We start from the raw sequence: 21716 nt of genomic DNA, 5'->3' as shown, positions 1-21716 counted from the left end.
TGGCAGGAGCCAGGAGCCATGAACGATGAGACAAGTGAGGTTCTTTAGTAAAAGGGTGTCTGCTGGCTTGCATTCCTGGGAAGTGTCATTCACAAGTGTGCTTCATCTTATATACTGACACGGAAACAAGAATAGTGGGCGTGGCACCCCGCTGGCACTTGGAGGCCTCCTATGGAGGGAGGGAAGAGGGGAAAGTGTTTGTTCACAAGAATGATCCTGGAGACAGCGAAGGGATCTCAAGGCAGAAACCCCAGCCGGGCACACCTGGAGCCTGCAGCCTCCAGGACTGAGTCCCCCGAGTGCCTTGAGGTTGGGTCCACACCCGACGGGTAGCCTGGGGTGGCAAGACCCAGCTCAGTCACAGCATCTGGGCCACATAAGCTCCATTCTGTCACCTAACCAGCTCAGTTGCAATGGCAGGCTGGGACTACTGACTGAGCCATCTAGGGGTTGGAGTGGAGGGGTCCTTCTGGAAAAAGGGGGGGAAGAGAGATCATCAGCAGTGCCTTGGCTGATGGGAGTGCCTGATCCCCCCATTTTTGTATTTTTCCAACTCGTCAGAGCTGTGAGTCACCCTCTCAGAAGGGATTCCCACGCCTCGGTGCTGGTTGGCTGGCAGATGCCAAAACAAATCAAAGACCCAGTAGCGAAGGGCTTGGCCGGGTGTGAGCAAGGTGCTGGGGTGGTATTGGCGGTGAGGCACTGTTGCTTCTTGGAAAATGAACTGTCTTCATGGCTGCAAGGCTCTCTACTGGCGTTTATTTATCCTCTGCGACTTTGCAAAAATGGTTCCAGTTCAAAGAGCTTACAACAAAGGGATTGTGTTCAAGGTTAGTTAAAGAGAAAAAAAAGAAAGGGGGACCAAGGGAATGAGAAGAGAATGAAAATGAGCAACACACCTGTTGTGATGAGCACCAGATGAAGCCATAAGCTCCTTACTGGCCAAGGCAAGAAGGGAAAGATGATCACTTATGGAGCTCTTGACATAAAAGGGATAGAAACCAACATTTGTTGAGTACAATCTGGGATTTTTTTTTTTTTTTTTGAGGAAGATTAGCCCTGAGCTAACATCTACTGCCAGTCCTCCTCTTTTTGCTGAGGAAGACTGGCCCTGAGCTAACATCCATGCCCATCTTCCTCTACTTTATACATGGGATGCCTACCACAGCATGGCTTTTTGCCAAGCGGTGCCATGTCCGCACCGGGGATCTGAACTGGCGAACCCTGGGCCGCCAAGAAGCGGAACGTGTGAACTTAACCGCTGCGCCATGGGGCCGGCCCCATGGGATTTTTAACATACATAATCTCATTTCCTTCCCAATACTCATGCCAATAAGCCATTGTTAGCTCATTTTCTGGGAAGGAAAGTGAATCTCAGATGTTGCAGTGGATACTGTGGTGGTGCCTTATGGAGATGCCCCCTCCAGAACCAACATGCTCATCCCTCAGCTTCTGGGAATTTGGGCTGCTGACAGCTGGCAGTGGTATTCCTCCCTGGGAGTTGCCTTCAGTTGCAGGGAACTACTTCACCCAAAGTTACATCCCCTTCAAGGAGAGCTTCCTCTTTCTGCTCTGAGGGTCTAGAGGTCCCAAAGGAGCCTCCATTGGGGGAGGAGGTGTTTCCATCAGCGGACACAGTCAGAGTTCCAATGACCTTTAAACTATGGCTGCTGCCTGATTATTTTGAACTTCTTGAGCTAAGAGACCATCAACAAGGAGAGGAATCCCCATCCTGGCAAAGGTAATTGGCTGTGTGGCCAAGTGATAGGAGCAGAGGAGAATGTGTGTCATCCTCAGGTGACCCACTGGGTTGTCCTTTGTGCTACATGCCTGGCTTTAACGGCACATGGACAAGTCAGCCAGAGCATGGTAACCTGGGACTCAGATCCTTGTTGGTTGAGGGCCTGTGTCTCCACCAGGAAAGCTGCCTAGACCAGAGGAGATGCTGGCAGAAGTGGAAGGGAATCTAATCGGGTGGCGGAAGGTGATCACCAGTATCTGTTCCGGCCCCGAGATCAACTTCCACAGCTGGTGCTGTAGTTCACGCCACTAAGCCTTCTCTTTCAAGTTTTCCAGGAAACAAACCTGACCAGACTCCTGCAGAAGTGATTCCCAAATGGTTCAAACTTCATGGAAGCAAATAAATCAGGATAGATCAAGGAGTAGACTATAGTGGACACACTGGCCCTCCCCTTCGATCCCCTCTTCAAGGCTGACCCCTCCACCAAGCTGCTTGGAATATTGCTGCAGGGGTCCTCATCCAGTGTTAGGCCCCCTCCCGGGGGGACTCACGTGGAGCTGCAGTGCCCAGCTACCTTGCTTCAATTTGGGACAACTCCGAAGGGCCAGCCCAGCTCTAGAGCTCTCTAGAGGGTCAGCTGAGGCCTCAGTTACAGCCGCATTGCGGGTCAGTGCTGCCTTCCTACCTTCCTTACAAGCCCATCTTCCAAGAGCACTTCCCAACAAACCATGGGTCACAACTCTCAAAATCAGGGTCGGTTCCCAGGAAACGCAATCTAAAGCAGACGTGTTGGTAAACTTGTTCTAGGTAACAGCCCAGATCTACACCTGCCCCACCGTGTCGTGGAGGCAGCTTCTCAAAGGAAGCAAAAGTGTTCTTGCATTGACTTATAAAAGTTTAATTAACTATTTAACAGAAAATCGAAAGGTTTAAAATATGTATACTATTTTTTTTTTTAGGAAGATTAGCCCTGAGCTAACTGCTGCCAATCCTCCTCTTTTCACTGAGGAAGACTGGCCCAGAGCTAACATCTGTGCCCATCTTCCTCTACCTTATATGTGGGGTGCCTACCCCAGCATGGCGTGCCAAGTGGTGCCGTGTCCGCACCTGGGATCCGAACCAGCAAACCCCGGGACGCTGAAGCAGAACGTTCATACTTAACTGCTGCGCCAGCGGGCCGGGCCCTGTTTACTCTTTGAAAGAGAAATTCCCAGTTTTCTAGGTACTATCCTTGCATGACCAACAACCCAAACTTAGTGATGTAAACAACAGCTGTTCGATCGTGTTCGGGGATTCTGGGGCCCTCAGACAGGGCACAGGAGAGATGGCTATTCTCTGCTCCATGGTGTCTGGGAATTCAGCTAGCAAGACTCCAACAGCTGGGGGCTAGAATCTTCTGGAGGCTTCTTCTCTCACACATCTGGTGCTTAGGCTAGGATGACTCAAAAGTTGGGTTCAGCTAGGATTGTTGTGGCCTCTCCATGTGACTTGGGCATTTCACCACATGTCTCCTTGGCTTCAAAAGGGAGAGTCCTGAGAGGGAGCATTCCAAAAATCCAAGGTGGAAGCTGCGTGAATCTTTATGACTTTGCCTCAAAAGTCACATATCATCGCCTCTGCTGGACTCTAGCGGTCGAAGTTGCACCAAGTTCACCCAGATTTCAGGCCAGGGCATGTGGACCACACCTCTTGATGGAGGGGTATCAAAGATTTTGCAACCATTTGTTTTTTTAAACCCACACACCACTTGTAGGGATTTATCATAGGGAACTAATACAAGTGTCTAAGAGCTATGTAAAAGGAAGCATACCGCAACATTGTCTGTAACGTGGAAAAACTGGAAACAATCTGAATGACCAACGACCCATAAGGGTTGGTTAAATAATTTGTGGTACAGTGTGTCAATACTATGAAATACTACGTAGCTATTTAAAAAGAAGATATACTAGGATGGAAATATTTTTATAATATATTGTTAAATGGAAAACACTGGTTGTAGACAGAATATATGGTAAGATACATTTTGATTTAAAGAATAGAGTTTTTAAATTACAGAAATACTCAACAAGCTAATTAAGTTTCTCTTGTACCAGCCCTGAGCTAAGCACTGGGGATGCAGAGTAAATAAGAACCAGCTTCTTGCTAGGAAACAGCTTACAGTGCAGGGGTCGGGGTAGAGGTGTGGGGGTGGTGGCAGATAGACACATACAAGGAGGGATGTTTCTCTTTGGCAACTTTCCAGAGCACATAACACTTGATCTGAGTTTTGAAATAAATTAGCCACACAAATGAAGAGGACAGGGGTTGGGGTCATGGACGCCGACCCCCAGCATCCTTTCCACCAATCATAATCCCTTTTCCGTTGCTGGTGATTGGTTTGGGAATGGGCGTGTGGTCAATCCCGGCCAAGGTGCGGTAAGGGGAAGTTTGTTAGGGGGCTTCTGAGAAAAGTTTCTGAGTGCCTGATCAAGAGATGCTAGACGTGGTCTCTCTTTCTTCCTGTGGATGTTGTCATGGCTAGGAGCAAAGTTTGAATCCACTGCCATCTTCTTTCAACCCAGAGAGGTTTCAGCTTTAGAAGGAATCTGATCCTAAGGGTGGCAGAGGAAAGAGATGGAGAGATGCTGGCTCCTCAACATTTTTGAGCTGTTGACTTTGCAGTAGTCCCCGCTCATCCGTGGGAAATACGCTCCAGGACTGCCAATGGGTGCCTGAGACCACAGATAATACCGAACCCTGTACATGCTATGTTTTTCCTATGCATACATACCTATGTAAAGTGTAATTTATAAATTAGGCACAGTAAGACATGAACAACAATAACTAATAACAAAGTTGGCTTTGGGGCCATTGTTAAGTAAAACAAGGGTTACTTGAACATAAGCACTGTGATACCATGACAGCCAATCTGCTACCCCAGATGGCTACTGAGTTACTGAGGGCAGGTGGTGCATATACAGCGTGGACACACAGGATAAAGGGGTGGTGCAAGATTTCATCGCGCAACTCAGAACGGTGCGCAATTTAAAATGAGTGCATTGTTGATTTCTGGAATTTTTCATTTAACATTTTTAGACCACAGTTGACTGCAGGTAACTGAAACTGCAGAAAGGAAAACCGCAGATAAGGGGGGACTGCTCTAGAGGGCCTGGGGGCCAGCTTGCCTCTGTGCCAGGTGAGATAATGCATTTCCTGATTGTTTAAGCCAGTTCAAGTCAGAGTGTTCTGTTACTAGCAGCTGAAAGTATGCTAACTGTCACAGAAGATCATTCCAGGCACCAGGAATAGAGGAGAGAGAATGGCCTATAGTTCACTATGGCTGCGGGGGCAGCTGTATGGGAAAAGGAATGCCAAGGCTGACAACAGAGAGGCCAGTGGGGCCAGGTCATGACAAGACTATACCATTGAGAGTTCCAGGACTTCATCCTGAGGGCAATGGGGAGCTGGCCAAGAGTTTTAAGCAATGAAGTGATTTGTTCAAATCTGTATCTTAGGAAAACCACTCTAGCAGCTAAGCACAATTTGCAGGAGAGAGGTGGGGTAGGGGGGGATCACTTGGAAGACTGGTGCGTATGGGGAGAGATGATTGAGCAATGGCAGAGAGCAGGAAAAAATTGAGAAAAGTTAAGGAGGCAGAGCTGCCGGGTTAGGTGGTCAACTAGCTGTAGTGGAGAAGAGATGGGGTGAGGCTCCCTCCCAGATTCAGGCCTGGGCATCTGGGAGGACGGTGGTACCACAGACTAAGAAAGGCAAGGCCAGAAGAAGGTGTGTGTGGGAAACAAAGAGTTTGGTTTAGACATGGAACGGTCGTGGTGCCCCAAGATGCTAGTAGCGCAGGGCAGCCTACTGAAGGACACCTATGGCCTTTCTTCTGATGACCATCTCGATTGGCTTTGGGGAACTATTTGTCCACCACTGGACAGAGCCTTGCGGGGCCTGCCATCAGTCTGGCCAGAGAGTGGACCCTGATCCGAGCCTGGGCAATTAAATGCTTTCCTTGGAATCTGAACCTTGACCTGTCTCACAATGTAGTAATCAATTCATCCCCGAGATGAAGTTTTGCTTTAGTCTCATCTGCCTGAATTTAGAGCCTGAGCAAGGGCTCATGTGCAGAAAGTGCATTTGGGAAGTGATCCCAGGGAGCAGGAGAGAGGACTGGGAAGAGAAACCTCACCCAAGGGTTATCATGTCGGATGCCCCACCCCACCAGTGCCTTCTAAGGAGGAGAGCATGAGTCAGCACAGTCTGCCTGGGGGCAAAGGGCGAGGCCAGTGTCCACTGGCTCCTGACCCACTGGGGAAGGGCGGATGACCCTGCCTCCCTGGGCTGCCCATGCAAGCGTGCCCAGCGGGCTCCCACAGGCACCTCAGCATCAGAGAGGCTTGGGGCAGGAAGTGAGAGGCCCCATCTCATTTTGAGATGAAGCACTGTCAGGGCAAATTGGGTCAAAACCTGTACAGAAAAGACCACAGTGGCAGTAGAGGGGAGCCCGAGAGGATGTGAGGCAGGGCGCAAGAGATGTCTGATATGGACCTCAAAAGGCTGCTGCTGGTTCCTCTGCCTGGATCTCTAGAACTGCTCCCGCCATGTGCTCTCTGAGGCCTGGTGGTCCAGCTTTTCTTTCAGTTCTGCAGGCCACACCATAGCTTTCCAGTGGATGCCTTTGGGGCCGTAGTCAGTTTCTGTTGCTTAAGACCAAAAACACTAATGGATATCATCACAGAGAGAAAACTCAAAAACTGTGTGGTGCAAATAACAAAACATTTTCCTGTGGTATTTCTTGGAAGGTCATTTGGTAAAACTGGAGGGCTGAGGCCGGTCTTCTGAGGCTGTGGCCTCCCGTTGTCCTCCCTGAATCTGAGGGAGCACTTAGACCATTAGTGGGAGAGTTCCGTCTCCTCATGCCTTTATCACCTATGCTGCTGTTTGAGAACAGCAAAGACATACCTCTGTCTCCTCAAAAACCTTGGGTGGGTGTGCTCCTGGGCTAAAAGAGGGCCCTCAAGGGCTAGCATCTATGGGTGGGTCTGCTTAGACCAAGGTCTTGACCCTGAGTAGAGGGGCTTCATGAGCTTATGGCACAAGATGGAATCACACTGTAATTGAAACATACGAGTGTGTGTGTGCATGTGTGTGTGTGTGTGTGCTTGCTTGCATGTATGTTGGGCCGTGTTCCTCAGTAGAGATAGTACTGAGGGTCACTGACCAGGTATCTCTTTTAGGGAACCATGAAGAAAAGGCAGCAGGGGAAGCTGTCTTGGCAAGTAGAGACAAGTCGGTGGAATAGAGACACACCAAGTGGCCTGCTCAGTTTTTCATTCTACGAGCATTAATTAAGCTTAGATATTGGGTACCTGTGCCCTCAAAGGAGCTGCAAGTCTAACAAAGCTGACAGACACAAATACCAAGTTTAATAGGAAATTATAAGAGCTAAGATGGAGGGATACACAATGTATCACAACACAGTGAGTGGTTATTTTATTGTGGGAAATCTGGAAAGACCACCCAGAGGAGGAAGTGCCTGGGTGGGTCTTGAAGGATGAGGAAGAGTTTCCGGGCAGACGGTGGGAAACAGGGAACAGGTGACAAAGAATCAACACTGTAAAGTCAAAGAGGTGTGAACAACATGGCCTGTCTGGGGACGCATGAAAGGTGGTGGTGGGAGGTGGTCAGGAAGCTGGTATGTGATCTGATGGGAAAAGAAGCCAGTGAGGATTTCATTTGAGACATATTTGTGTATACATGTTTTATATATTTTAAATAAAATCTATGTGTGATGAAAAAAAATGTTCAAATGGCACAGAAAAAGTGCAGAGTCAAAGCCCCATTGACCTTTCCCCCCCGCTAAACCCCCTCAGGTGACTTCACAGCTCATGGTTAGCAGCTTCTTGCGTGTCCTCCAAATATTTTCTACGTATCTCAAAACACATTCATGTATATACCTTTTGTAGTTCCAACAAATGAATTCGTGTTATATATACTATGCTGGAGCTTGCTTTTTTATCTTAATAATATATCCTAGACATCTTTTCATATGGCATAAAGGCACATCTCATTCTTTTTAGCAGCTTCATAGGATTGCACAGCGGAGATGAACAAGCTACTCTCCAGAATTATTATGCCCATTTATACAGCTGCTAAGCATGTATGAAGGTTCCAGTTAGCTTTCCTCCTTGTCAACATTCTAGCAACTTCTTCATCTTGACACTCTAATATCTCATTGGTATCTACTAACAATCTTGATAATCTGATATCTCTTTGCATTAATTTGCATTAACTAATTTAATTATAAGTGAGGTTGTGTATCTTTTACTGTATTTATTGACCATTTGTATTTGTTTTTCTGCATCAGCTTATTCATATCCTTTATGCACTTTTATGTCTATTAATTTATAAAAATTATTTTTATTTTAATATTAGACTTTTGCTTATAAATTACAATAGTTTTTATATATATTTTGTAAATATTAGTTATCTTTTGACTTTGTTTACAGTGTTTTTGCCATATGGAAATTTAAAATTTTTTATCTTCTCAAATTTATCATTCGTTTCTCTAATAACTTCTAGGTTAATGTCATACCCAAAAGTGTTTGGCCATTCCTGGGTTACAAAATAACTCATCAACGTTTTCCTCTAGCACTTTTTCTTTTTGCTTTTTCTCCCAAATCCCCCCAGTACACAGTTGTATATTTTTAGTTGTGGGTCCTTCTAGTTGTGTAATGTGGGACGCCGCCACAACATGGCCTGATGAGCGGTGCCATGTCCGTGCCCAGGATCCAAGTCAATGAAACCCTGGGCCACCAAAGCAGAGCGCATGAACTTAACCACTCGGCCACGGTGCTGTCCCCTCCTCTAGCACTTTTATGATTTCATCATTTATGTTAAAATCTTGATTCTGTCTGGAACTTAATTAGGTGCGTGCCTCTGAGCACACACTCCACTAGCAACTCGCTCTCTTCATGGTCCTCTCCAGTCCCAATTACTTCTCCACTTCTTCAACCATGTTTGGATTTTCTTTCTTCTTCTTTTTTTTTTTTTTTTTGAGGAAGATTAGCCCTGAGCTAACATCTGCCACCAATCCTCCTCTTTTTGCTGAGGAAGACTGGCCCTGAGCTAACGTCCTTGTTCATCCTCCTCTACTTTATACGTGGGATGCCAACCACAGCATGGCTTGCCAAGTGGTGCCATGTCCACACCTGGGATCCGAACCGGCGAACCCCAGGCCGCCGAAGTGGAACGTGCGAACTTAACCGCTGCGCCACTGGGCCGGCCCCTGGATTTTCTTTACCAAGGAGTCTTCCATTTCCAACTCATGAGTAAGGCTTGTAATGAGGACACATACCCAAATTTCAAGTGACAAAGACAAAAGTGACAGGAAATCCTGAAGCCTGCTGTCCTGTCCACTTCTGAGACATTTCACATTCTACGCAGAGGAGTCAGTGCAAATGTGGACCCTCATTATGTTATGGCAAGGGTGGTGGGTGGCAGGTGAGTGGAATAGTGACCAGTGCTGGTGAGGACGCGGGGCCTGGGCATGCTCACAGATGCTGCAGGCACTGTGCCACCTGGGACCAGCCCTCGTGGAGGGATGAGTGGCAGCCTGTGCCGGGAGGGTTCGTGTTCTTTGACCCAGCAAGTCCACTTGTGGGGGTGGATAACCCTGAACAAATACTCAGAGAGGCAGACATTCACACACTAGAGAGTTTATCACAGCAGAAGGGATAAGAAAGCAACATTGAGGAGTCCGCCCTGTGGCGGACTGGTTAAGTTTGTGCGCTCTGCTTCGGCGGCCCAGGGTTTCACCAGTTCCGATCCTGGGCGCGGACACGGCACTGCTCATCAGGCCACGCTGAGGCGGCGTCCCTCATAGCAGAGCCAGACGGACCTGCAACTAGAATATGCAACTATGTGCTGGGGGGCTTCGGGGAGGAAAAGAAGAAGAAGAAGAAGAAGAAAAAAGATTGGCAACAGATGTTAGCTCAGGCGCCAATCTTTAAAAGAAAAAGAAAGCAACATCGAAACAGTTGTAATAGCCATAGGGTATGATTAGATAAATTAATAACACTTCAGTCATATCAGAGAATATTTTACAGCCATTAACAATCATGTTTTAAAGAAATAGTCAGTATCATGGGGAATGTTTATGATATAATTTTAAGTGAAAAACATAAGAATACAAAATACTTCTATGGTGTGAGACGATTTTTCCCCAACTTTTGTGTATATGATGAGTGTGATGTGTCCATCAGCCAGCAGCTCTGAGTTTGAGCAGGTCGTCTTCCTCTCTAAGGGTCAGTTTTATCCTCTGTAACACGGGCCCGGTGGCACTTACCTCACAGGGTCACTGTAGGAATTAAATAAGACGAAACAATAGCACGACAAAAACACAAAAGGTAATTAAAGACCAAAAAGAGATATCTTCAAATGCCAACCACGTGGGGTTACAGATGCTTGGATTTTACTTCTTTATAATATTTTGGTATTTTTCAAATTTTCTAAAATGACATAATATAATTTGGAAATAAGTAAATGTGTTTAGTTAGTGAGCACACTGTTTCTATTATTCTTTAAATAACAAGTTGCATGGCTTGAATATAAATGACTAGATTTTCTAAACAGAAAATACATTCTAATGGCAAGAAAAATTAAGAAGGTATAAGACTGGATACATTTGGAGGAAGTGAGTCCCCGCCCAGCCCTGTCCCATAAGCCCCCAGGAGCTCTCGGTGGTGACCCCACCATCACCAGTTTGTTAAGTTGCTTTTTCCTAATGTGATTTTTGACAAAGAAAAAGATTCTCAGACCTAACGACTTAATCTGGATCTGACAGAAACCTAACTCAAAGTGGCTTAAGCAAACAGAGAGTCTTTTGGTTCATGTAGCTGAAAAGCCCAGGAGTAGTGCTGGCTTCAGGCTTGGCTGGGTCCAGAGCCTCAACCACCACCATCAGATGTTTCTAACTCTTGGCTCCACTTTCTCTGGTGCTGGCTTTGTTCTCAGACGGGCTCTCCCTAGAAAGCCTCAAAGATGGCCACTGATGGTTCCAGGCTTATGTCCTACTAACTTGGTAACCCCAGGAAAATGCAGTATTTCTCTCCTGGTAACTCTGCCAAGAATTCTAGATTTTCCTCTCATTGTGGCTGCCGCAGGACCAATCACCGTGCTTGAGCCATGGAAGGCTCTGATCAGCCAAGCAGCTTGGGTCCGCTCACTGGGACCACGAGCAGGGCCTGAAAGGAAGAGCGGGCTTTGTCACCACAGAGGAGGAGTGATGCTCAACAGGCAACAGAGGTGGCCTCCACCCTGCCCTAGTGTTCTAGAACAGTCCGTTTACCAGACGTGCGACACTCTTTTTCAGAGATCCACCAGAAGGGGCCGCGTCCCACCTGTGGCCCTGGGTGTGTGCAGGATGGATGGCCCTGGGGGCCTCGATGTCGTTAAGCCCTCAGCCCAGCTACTAACGCCCACATCACTTCACACTGATGGGTTCGTTTCTTAAGTTACTTTTTTGGTTTCTGTGAATTAAGTAAGCAATTTAAAAAGCACCAAAAAAGTCACTGTGTCATGTAAGTAGAGGAGGACCAAACTGGGTGGGAGAAGAGGCTGTGGGGAAGACCAGAGGGAGGGGAGGAAAAGATGGCTCCCCGCTCAGGGCAGGAACGGACCCACTTTCTGAGGGCCGACTCTATGTCAGACACTTCCACGAACCTACAGATGTGTTCCCCACGGCCACCCGGGAGGGGCAAGGCATTAGCACCCCCATTTACAGATGAAGGAACAGAGGCACAGGGAAGTTACAACACTTGTCAAAGCCACTGAGGGAACCAGTAGCAAAAAAGGGATTCAAATCTGGTCTATCTGCCTTCTTTTCTTTCTGCTCCATTTTGCTGGCTCAGGAACTCACAGTGACCCTATCAGGTTCCAGATGGAACCAAAATTCTATCCCTAGTCCCAGGTCTTTCCAGATATTTCTGTCTATGGCAGATAGAGCTGACCAGGGGACGGCCCCATTTACACCATGTTCACAACCCTATTTGTTTTATCCAGTCTGACATATCAGTTGCCTCTGCTCTCCGTTACTCACTTCTGTTTGCCATCTGCCACCCTTGCAACTACATACCTTCTTCTGTGCCTCGGTTTCCTTGGGAAGAGTTCCTATGGCCGCCAAAGCCCAGGTAAGGACTTTGGCCCTCTTCATCCATTTACCTATTTATTCATTCAACAAACGCTCACTAAGCTTATAGTGGTATCAGGACTGTGGCAAGAGCTCAATGAGACAGCTCCTGCCCTCAGGCAAGTGTAATCTCATGGGGGTGGTGGAGACCAAGCACAGCGTTGGCAAGTTGTGATCAGTGCTATGTGGTCTATGGGGCACTGGGGTGGTGCCTAACTCAAGCCAGGCAGGGGTGGATGGGGTGGGGGTCAAGGAAGGCTTCCTGGAAGAGGTGACATGTGAGGATGTCTTAAAAAATGAGTTCTGTAGCTCACTGGGTAAAGGAAAGGACATTCTCAGCTGAAGGGACAGGATGTATGTTGAGGACCTTTGTCATATTCATGGCCGTCCATCTTCTGAATCGCCATTCTGTATTTGGGGTGATTCTCCCTAATGAGTCCCACTTTCCCAAGGTAGAAGATGGAACGCCAATTCCCAGCTTCCCTGGCACGCAGGAGGCAGACGTGTGACTTAGGCTCTGCCCATCAGACGCCTCGTCCAGGACTTTGATTCAGGAGAGAGCAACAGGAGAAAACAGGCCCCCACAGACACAGCACTTTGCTGGGGCAGGTGGTGCGGCTGCACCTGGGGCGAGGGGCAGCACAGTTTGCAAGGCTGAGGCCCTGACATAGATGCAGCGTTGGTGCTCGTGGCCTAGTGCGAGCAGTAGGCATTGAGGCTGCGGTCCTAGCGGCTGGTGTTTGGTTCTGGCGGTGGCAGCAACAGCGGGTTCTCAGATGGTCATTTCTGCAGCTTGTTCCCAGAAGTGATGTTTATTATTGAGTCTGCTCCTCTCACCCTCCTGATGATTCTCTGAACTACCTAACAACCTGCGACACACCTCATTTCTGCTTTCACAGGCCTGAGTGGACTCTGGTGCTGGCAACGAAAAGCCCTGACTGAAGTGCAGAGGGAGGGGAGACGCTGTGGTGACGAGGTGGAGCTGGGCCAGATCACGGAGGGTACGAGCCAGGTTAGGGGTTAGGATGGAGGCAACGCGGAGCCAGAGAAGGACATTGCAGAGCAGTGGCAATGCCTGGGCATCACTGGAGGCCGAGGGGATCATGGAGACAGACTCCAAAACCATGAGGCTGGGGATAGGATCCTTATTTTCAGATCCAAGGGGGATAGTTTTTAAAGTTTGAAAGAGGGATTCTAGAGAAATGGTTAAGAACACGGACTTTGTCCATGCTCTGTGCCTCAGTTTCCTCATCTATAAAATGGGAAATAAGTGTACCTATCTCATGTTTTAAGGATTAAATTAGTTAACATTATAAATCTTTGGAACAGTGCCTGGCATTTAGTAAACACTTTGCAAGTGTTAGCTGTTTTTATTGGAAGTGACGCTGAAAAAGCTTGAGCCTGGGATTGAGGGAAATAGGCCTTGAGCAAGATGCTTCCTCTCACTGAGCCTCAGTCTCTGATGTATGAAACGTGAGGACCGGATCTCTGATCCTGCTTCAACCTGAGAAGCCAGCTCTTCTCTCTGACCTCTCAGCCCTGCCTCTGCCTCTGCCCCAGGGGGACCTGGAGGTAAATCCAGCTGGGCTCTTTCATCACTCAGCCTCTTGTTGGGCACAACTGACCTCTCCCTCCTTAAATGTGGCCTTCTGTGGCCTCCTGATATCCTGGACTCCTGGATTCCCTTCGTCCTCTGGCTGGTCTTCTCTCCATCTTCTTCCCTGGCTCCTCATCTTCAACCTATCTCAACTGAGGGCCTTCCGAGGGCCTGTCCTGGGCCCCTCCACTCATCAGTCTGCACTCTGTCCCCAGGCCATGCCCTCTGTTCTCAAGGCTTCTATCATCTCTAAGGCTCCAGTCCTGATAGCCACCTGTCTCCTGGACAGCTGCACTGGATACATGCAATGCCTCTAAAAGAGAACTCTTCGCTCACTGTGAGCCCAGACTTATAGTTCCCTTCCTGGAGAATGGCACCACTACCATCCACTTAGACACCCAGACCAAAAAGCCCTTGTTCTCTGTGGGCGTCAAATCTCACTCGTCACTAAGTCTTGCCCACTTCACCCTCTCAGAGAATCTTCTTCATTCACAACAGTCTCTGCCCTAGCCCAGGCCCTTCTCCTCTCACCAGGACCTTTGCACCAGCCTTCTCACTGGTTTCTCTGCCTCCAGTCTCGCTCATTCTGATCCATACTATACAATGCTATACTGGGGCTTATTCCAGAAATGCAAGTTTAGTTTAATATCTTAGAATAGATCAATATAACTTATCACATTCACAGAACAAAAGAGAAATATGATCATTAAAATAGATAAAGGGCACTTGACAAAATTCAAAGATTCAGATCGTAATAAAACTCTCAGCAAACTAGGAATAGAAGGGAACTTATTTAATCTGAGAAAGGATATCCATAAAAATCCTATAGCTAACACCATATTTAATGTGAAGTATTGAACACTTTCTCCTTGATGTCAAGAACAAGGCAAGAATGTCTTTTTTTTTTTTTTTTTTTGAGATTAGCCCTGAGCTAACTACTGCCAATCCTCTTTTTGCTGAGGAAGACTGGCCCTGAGCTAACATCCATGCCCATCTTCCTCTACTTTATACGTGGGATGCCTACCACAGCATGGCTTTTTGCCAAGTGATTCCACGTCCACACCCGGGATCCGAACTGTGGAACCCTGGGCCGCCGAGAAGTGGAATGTGTGAACTTAACTCCTGTGTCACCGGGCCAGCCCCAAGAATGTCTTATCACACCATTTTTGTTCAACCATAATACTAGTGGTCTTAGCAAGGGTAATAAGGCAAGAAAAAGTGATAAAAGGCATAAAGATTGAAAAATAAGTAAACCTGTCATTTTCTGATGACATGATTGTGCACATAAGAATTACAAAAATATATATAAATGAAGTATTAGAATTAATCTAGCAAGGTTGCTAGATATGAGGACAATATACAAAAATAATTACATTTTTATATACTAGCAACAAACAATTGGAAAATGAAACTTGAAAATAATACCATTTGTAATAGCATCAAAAAACATCAAAAACCTAGGAAGAATTGCAATGAAATATGTGCAACACCCTTACTCTGAAAACTTTAAATATTGCTGCCGGCAGTTAAAGGAGACTTAAATAAATGGAGGGATATACCATGTTCATGGATTGGACGCTTCAGTATTGTTAAGGTGCTAATTCTTCTCAAAGTGGCCTAACAGACTCAATGCAGTTCCAAGGAAAATTACAACAGATTTTTTTTTTGTTAACATCCTGGTTCTAAAATTTATAGGAAAATGCAAAGAAACCAAATAGACAATGCAATGTTGGAGAAGAACAAAGCTTGAAGACTTACACTACTACATATAAAAACTCGTTAGAAAATTTTAATAATTAAGATAAGATAGTATTGGCACAGAGTGGACAAGTAGACAATGATACAGAACAGAGAACCCAGAAATAGACTCATATAGATATGATTGCTCAATTTATCAGAAAAGAGCCACTAAACTTCATTGGAAGGAAACGGGTATTTACAAAAAAAATGATGCTGGAAATTTGGTAAGGGAGGGGGAAATAAACCTTGACTCCTACCTCACACCGTACACAGCTGTTAATTCAACATAGATCGGGGACCCAAATGTGAGAGATAAAACAATAAAGCTTCTGGAAGAATAGGAGAATAGGAGAATCTCTTATGACCTTGAGGGAGGCAAAGATTTTTCAAACATGTCACATACACACTAAAAAAATCAACCATAAAGGGAAAGGTTGAATGATAAAGAAAATGAATGTTATTAAAGTTAAAAACTCTGTTCATCAAAAGATACCACTAAGAGAGTGAAAAGATAAGCCACAGACTGGGAGAAGATATTTGCAATACATATATACAACAAGGGGCTCATACTTAGAATATTTAAAGAAATCTTATACATCAAGAAAAAAACCAGACAATCCATTTTCTTAAAAATAGGCAAGAGACTTAAACAGACATTTCACAAATTCTCAATAAGCATATGAAAGGGTGTTCACATCATTAGCCATCAATGAAATGCAAATTTAAACCACAATGAGATAGTATTATACACCTACCAGAATGGCTAAAATGAAAAAGACACATTGTCAAGTGTTTGCAAGGAAGTGGAGCAACTGGAACTCCCATACATTGTTAGTAGGAATATAAATTGATACAATACTTTGGAAAACTGGCAGTATTTACTAAAGCTGAGGTATATATATTCTATGTCTCCAGAATTCCACTCCCGAATATATACCCAACAGAAATGAGTATGCGTATGCCCACCAAGAGAAATGCACAAGAATGTTCATAGAAGCTTTATGATAGCCAAAAATTGGAAACAACTCAAATGTCCATTAACAGTAGAATGGATAAATAAAATATGGATAAATAAAATATATACATACGTTGTGGAATATTATATAGCCATGAGAAAGAACAGGCAATTGCTACATGAGGCAACACAGACGAATCTCTTGGACATAATGTTGGGCAAAGAAGCTAGGCACAAACAAGTACATACTATATCATTCCATATATATGGAGTTCAGGGGGCCAGCCCCATGGCTGAGTGGTTTAAGTTCCTGCACTCTGCTTCGGGGGCCCAGGGTTTTGCTGGTTCAGATCCTGGGTGCGGACATGGCACCATTCATCAAGCCATGCTGAGGCGGTGTCCCACATAGCACAACGAGAAGGACCTACAACTAGAAAATACAACTATGTACTGGAGGCTTTGGGGAGAGGAAGAAGAAGAAAAAAAAAAGAAGATTGACAACAGATGTTAGCTCAGGTGCCAATCTTTAAAAAAAATAAAAATTAAAAAATATATGGAGTTCAAAACCAGGCAATATGAATTTATGGTGATAAAGATCAAAATAGTGGTTACTCTACAGGGGTACGGCTGGGAGGGGGCATGAGAGAGCCTTCTGGAAATGCTCTGAATCTTGATCTGAGTGGTGGTTATAATTCTTCAAGAGGTACACTTAAGATCTGGGAAATCTACTGTTTGTGAGCTATACCTCAATTTAAAAAAATTAAAAAGTTTACGCTATCAATGCTCATCAATATCTCCCCACTGCTTACAGGAGATAAACCAGATTTTTCCTCAGAGCACTGATCCCAGCTGTAATTGGTTCACTGTTTGGCTTCTACCCATCCTCCACTAGACTATAAGCCCCATGAGGTCAAGACCATGACGGCACTTTTCATTGTTGTAATCCCAGCTCCTCGCATAAGACCTGGCAAAGAGCAGATGCTCAATCAATATGTACTTTTAATAAATTAATGGATAAGTAGTGGCTTTATCTCATCCAATAGCAACACTTCTGAGCTCCGTCTCCAGCCTCCCCCGAGAGATTTCTGGAACCTTCCTAGCACTCTCCAGCCCCACAGAGCAGCTCACTCCTGCCCAGCAGCGGTGTTCTTGCACATCTGCAGCCTTTGCCTGGGCTGCTTCAGCTTGTCCTTTCCCCTTTCTCTGTCCCAGAAGCTCCTACCTATCCCCTGGGCTCTTCCGAACCCTCCCACGACTTGCTTCTTCATGCTTTTAAAACTTGAATGCAGCACACTTATCATCATATCTTTATTTCTATGGCTCCCCGACTTTCACACTCCCCCACTTTAAGACTTTAGACAAATTACCTAATTCTCTGGCCTGGTCACTCTCAGCATGTATGCCTCCCCATCCCCCACCAAGATCTGTTCTTTATCTTTCTCTTCCCTTTGTGTGCCCCGGAAGGCTGACATCTGTGGATTACATCACCTGGGGAATCTTGCCTTCGGATTTCCTATGGATTCAACCAATGGGAAGTACCAGCAGGAGCAAAGGAAAGGGTATTAATTCTTCACTTCCCACCCCTGTTCTCGACAGCCACATCTCCCATCGGGCAGCCCCTCTTCACAGCCCCAGCTTCGCTTGGTGCTAGTGACAACCTTTCTGCCTCTCCCCCTTCAGACCTGTAGGTGGTAACAGCTCCCCGCTGTTGCTAACCTCAGAGCACCCCACTATCCCCTGTAGCTTTCCTGAACCCTCCCCTCACCTCTGTAAATGGTCCCTTTATTAAACTCTCTGCAAGAAACCCTTCAGCTGCCATCCATTTCCTACTGGGACCTGGTCTCACATTCTCCCTAACTCTCAATTTTCTTATCCGTAGACTGGGAGCCATCTGTGATGACCGGATGAGATGCTGTATGTGCAGTGTATGCACAGTGCTGGCCACAGGAAGTGCTCAGAGAACATGAACGACCTTTACAGTTATGATCTTGTTCTGTCACTTGGCTGTGACTGCCCTGCTTCATTTGATGGAGGCCCAATAAATATTGTCGAATGAATGAAAACAAATGAGTGAATGGGTGAGCAGTGACACAGAGTAAGGGTCATCATGTTACTATAGAATCATAGAATCTTTGCATTAGCTGAAGAACTTTCTAACAGAACTGTCTTATAAGGTAGTGAGCTTCCCATGTCTGGAGGCATACAAGCTCTGGAGGTAGACAATCAACTGATGGTGATGTTGAAACAAAGTTCAGCAGAGTGGGTGTCATGCAGCAGGGGAAGCTGATTAGACTTTTTGAGGCCTTTTAAGCCTTAAGTCTGGAAGTCAGAGGACAAGAAAACAGAAGATCCCTTGGTTCTGGTTTTGAAGAATGAGCAGGGGCAAATCTATACACGGACTCACAATATTCTGGTTCAGCATTTAAACACCAGCCAGTTGGCCAGCCCCATTTACAGAGGAGCAAATGAAGCCCAGAGAGGGGAAGCGACTGGTCCAAGGTCACATAGACAAGCTAGAACCCAGCTCTGCTAACGCCCAGCCTGGTTATGCCTCCACACACATCAGGCCTTGGAAGAAAATGTACCTCTCAAAAATTCTACAAAATGACTTCTTTCCAAACCTTTGTGGAATCAGACGCACGTCACAGGAGTGAGTCGGTGGGCTGGTGAGGGACCAAGTTTGGGGTAGGGAGGAGGCACCGTCTGAGATCACCCTCAGGATAACTCGCAGGACAAGAAGATGTGGGGTGGGGGTGGAGACGGGAGCCATGTCCTCACTTTTTGGGGACTCGTGTTTAGTGTGGCCCAAAGGGGGCGGGGGGCGGGGAGCTGGGGGCTGGGGGCTGGGGGCAGCTGCAAGGGGGGCAGCTCTCAGAACTTTCCAGCAGAGTGATCCTTGGGGGGTGAGCTCCTCATGCCCTGTGGGGTACAGCCAAGGCTGCATGGTCACTAGGCACCAGTTTTGGATTCCTGCCCAGGCTGGGGAGAGGAGCTAGGAGTCTCTGAGGTTTCTTCTCCAATCCACAAAATTTCAGAATCTTAAGGGTGGAGAAAAATCTAATCAGTCTGGTTTGCTATCCCCCGCGGGATGCCGGAAGCATCTCCACAGCATCTCGTGACAGCCAAGATTCATCTGGAGCCCTCTCCCTGGGCCCCCACAGCATCCCAGTCCTCTTTCATCCCGCACTTATCTTACTAAGATGGGATTGTCCCCACCCTAGTTAAACCACCAGGGGCTCTCACCTGGACCGCTCCCACCGCCCGGCGACTGCTCTCCCTGTCGCTCTCTGATCCCGCCACCCCTCCTCCTCCCCCAGCAGCCCGGGTAGCGGGTAGCGTTAATAGGTGATTGTCAGATTACTCTTCTTAAAGCCCTCCCAGGGTAGCCCTTTACACTCAGAATAAAGTCCCTGGATTCCCAGGCCCTTCTGGACTGGCCTTTGCCTGCCTCTCTGACTGCTGACCGTCCGTGACTCTGTGCCCACTGGCCTTCTGTCTGTGCCTCAGTCGGGCTGGCTCATTTCTGCCTCAGGGATTTTGCATTTGCTGTTCCCTCTGTCTGTAACCTTCTTCCTCCGCCTCTTAGCAGCCTAATGGACGTTGAGTGCCACCAGATCCCCCTCAGGGCTGGGGTCAGTGCTGGCAGCAGCAGCTCTCAGCTGAGACTGTGGGAACCACTCTGATGGCTGGCTTGACCAAAGTCTCCCCCCTTCCCGGGGGCAGCTACCCAAAAGCTGATCAGTGTCGGGGTACAAAGGCCCCCCCGCCACAGCCTGTTGCTTGGAGCTGGGACAACTCTGAAAGGCTGTTTGCTCTGAGGGGGCTCTGCGGGGTCAGCTGAGGCTTTTGTTGGCACTGCAGCCCAGCACAGCTTCCCCTCTGGCCCCCACCTCCCTCCTTCTCCCAAAGAGGGAGAGCCCACGCCTGGAGCCAGAGTGCGCCCTAACAAGCCTCCTGTGCACACCGCTCCAGCTCAGTGCCTGCTTCTGGGGGTCCGCTCTGAGCCAGGCTGGTGGGCATCTCCTCCTCGTTTGCTCTGAGCTGGCCTGGTGGGCTTCTCCTCCTCATCCGAGTTCCAGCCCAAACGTTGTCCTCCCTGGCCACTGTGTGTAATGCTGCTTGATCTCTCTGTCCCCCCACCCTATTTTATCTTTATCACCTTTTGAAACTACTTCTTACATTTGTTTGTTCATTTGTCTGTTGTCTCTCTCCTCTGCTAGAACCTCGGTTCCACAAGAGCTCCTGTCTTGTCCCTACTGTGTCCCAAGAGCTGATGGCACTGCCGGGTGCATAGCTGGTGCTCACTAAATATTTGTGGGCTGAACAAATGTGTGCGAAGGAACGAGTGGGTGAAGGAATGAATGACCGTGAGTGGCCCTGCCTTTCTTGCTCTCCCCTGCCCTGCCCCACCCCCCAGAGCCCCTGAGCCAGGCTGCCGCCCCTCCCCCATGTGACCCCGGCTGAGCTGGGGCCTCCCGGGAGGATGGAGCCTGCAGCCGCCTTGGCTGCTTGCCCTGTATTGATCAAAGCTGGGAGGCCTGCTGGCTGAGGTCTGTCCCAGCCCAGGGGGGTTGGGCAGAGGGAGGGGGATTCTGGCTGAGATATAGTGGGCTTGCCTGGGGCAGAGTAGTCCTGGCTAGAGACCCATCTGCTTCAGGGGCTGGCAGCACCCCTTCCCCACAGGGGAGGCTGGAGTAGCCCCAGGAGGACGGCTGGGCAGGAGGTGGGGACCGGGGCAGGGTTGTGGCTGGGCTGGGGCAGTGAGTGCCCCTGGCCTCTTGCACAGCCACACATTTGATCGCACATCACTGTGGACAGAGATCCTACTACGCTCCCTCTCCTGGGACCAAGCAGTGGATAGGTGCCTCATCAGACAGGTCTGCGGAGCACCTCTGTGCAGGGCTCTGTGGGGACCCAGGGACGAGGCTCTCAGAGACCTGCGGTTCTGGTGGGACCCACAGTTGTAACAGCTCCTTGTGATCCCAGGCACAGGAAAGGAAATGCTGAGGGGAGGTGCTGGTGAAGGGGCCCAGGAATGCTGCCTCCTTTCAGAGTCCTGATGTGAGAATGAATAATAGCGATACTTCCTTTGTGGCCAAAAGGGACCTTGGTCCAGAGAGGAAAAGTGACTAGCCCAAGGTCACCCAGCTATTAGCAGTTAAGCTAGGGCTGAAGCCCAGACTCCTACCTGCAGGTGGACTCAAAGTGGAGGCTGCTCTGGATCCTCAGTACTCTGCATGCATGTGCCGAGCACCTCCTCTGGGCCTGGCCAGGTGATGGGTGCTGGAGATGATACAGGGATGGGTGGGGTACCCGCCCTGACCTCAGGAGCTCACAGCCCAGGAGAGGGCACACAGGCATGTGTGTGCACGCACACACACACAACAGTAACTCAAACTGGTCCCATGGTGAAGGTACACAGGCTAGGAAACTGGATGGCAGAGGAGGAGTTCACTACGGGCATCAGAGACCACCTGAGAAGACCTTACAGGGGAGGTGGTCCCTGAAC

The 21716-nt window shown here is 47.8% G+C and overlaps 1 long non-coding RNA gene across 1 annotated transcript; it reads left to right on the top strand.

Moving 5' to 3' along the window:
- Positions 1–11076: 11076 nt before the first annotated feature.
- LOC111770303 (uncharacterized) lies at positions 11077–18274 on the top strand. The gene is made up of 5 exons (XR_011430548.1): positions 11077–11227; positions 11789–11916; positions 12815–12916; positions 17672–17766; positions 18087–18274. It is a non-coding gene; the product is annotated as an uncharacterized lncRNA (long non-coding RNA).
- Positions 18275–21716: the final 3442 nt, after the last annotated feature.

This window comes from Equus caballus, chromosome 2, assembly GCF_041296265.1.
Source record: "Equus caballus isolate H_3958 breed thoroughbred chromosome 2, TB-T2T, whole genome shotgun sequence".
NCBI lineage: Eukaryota > Metazoa > Chordata > Mammalia > Perissodactyla > Equidae > Equus > Equus caballus.
Note: the sequence above shows the minus strand (reverse complement) of the source record. Positions and strands in the feature narration are given on the sequence as shown.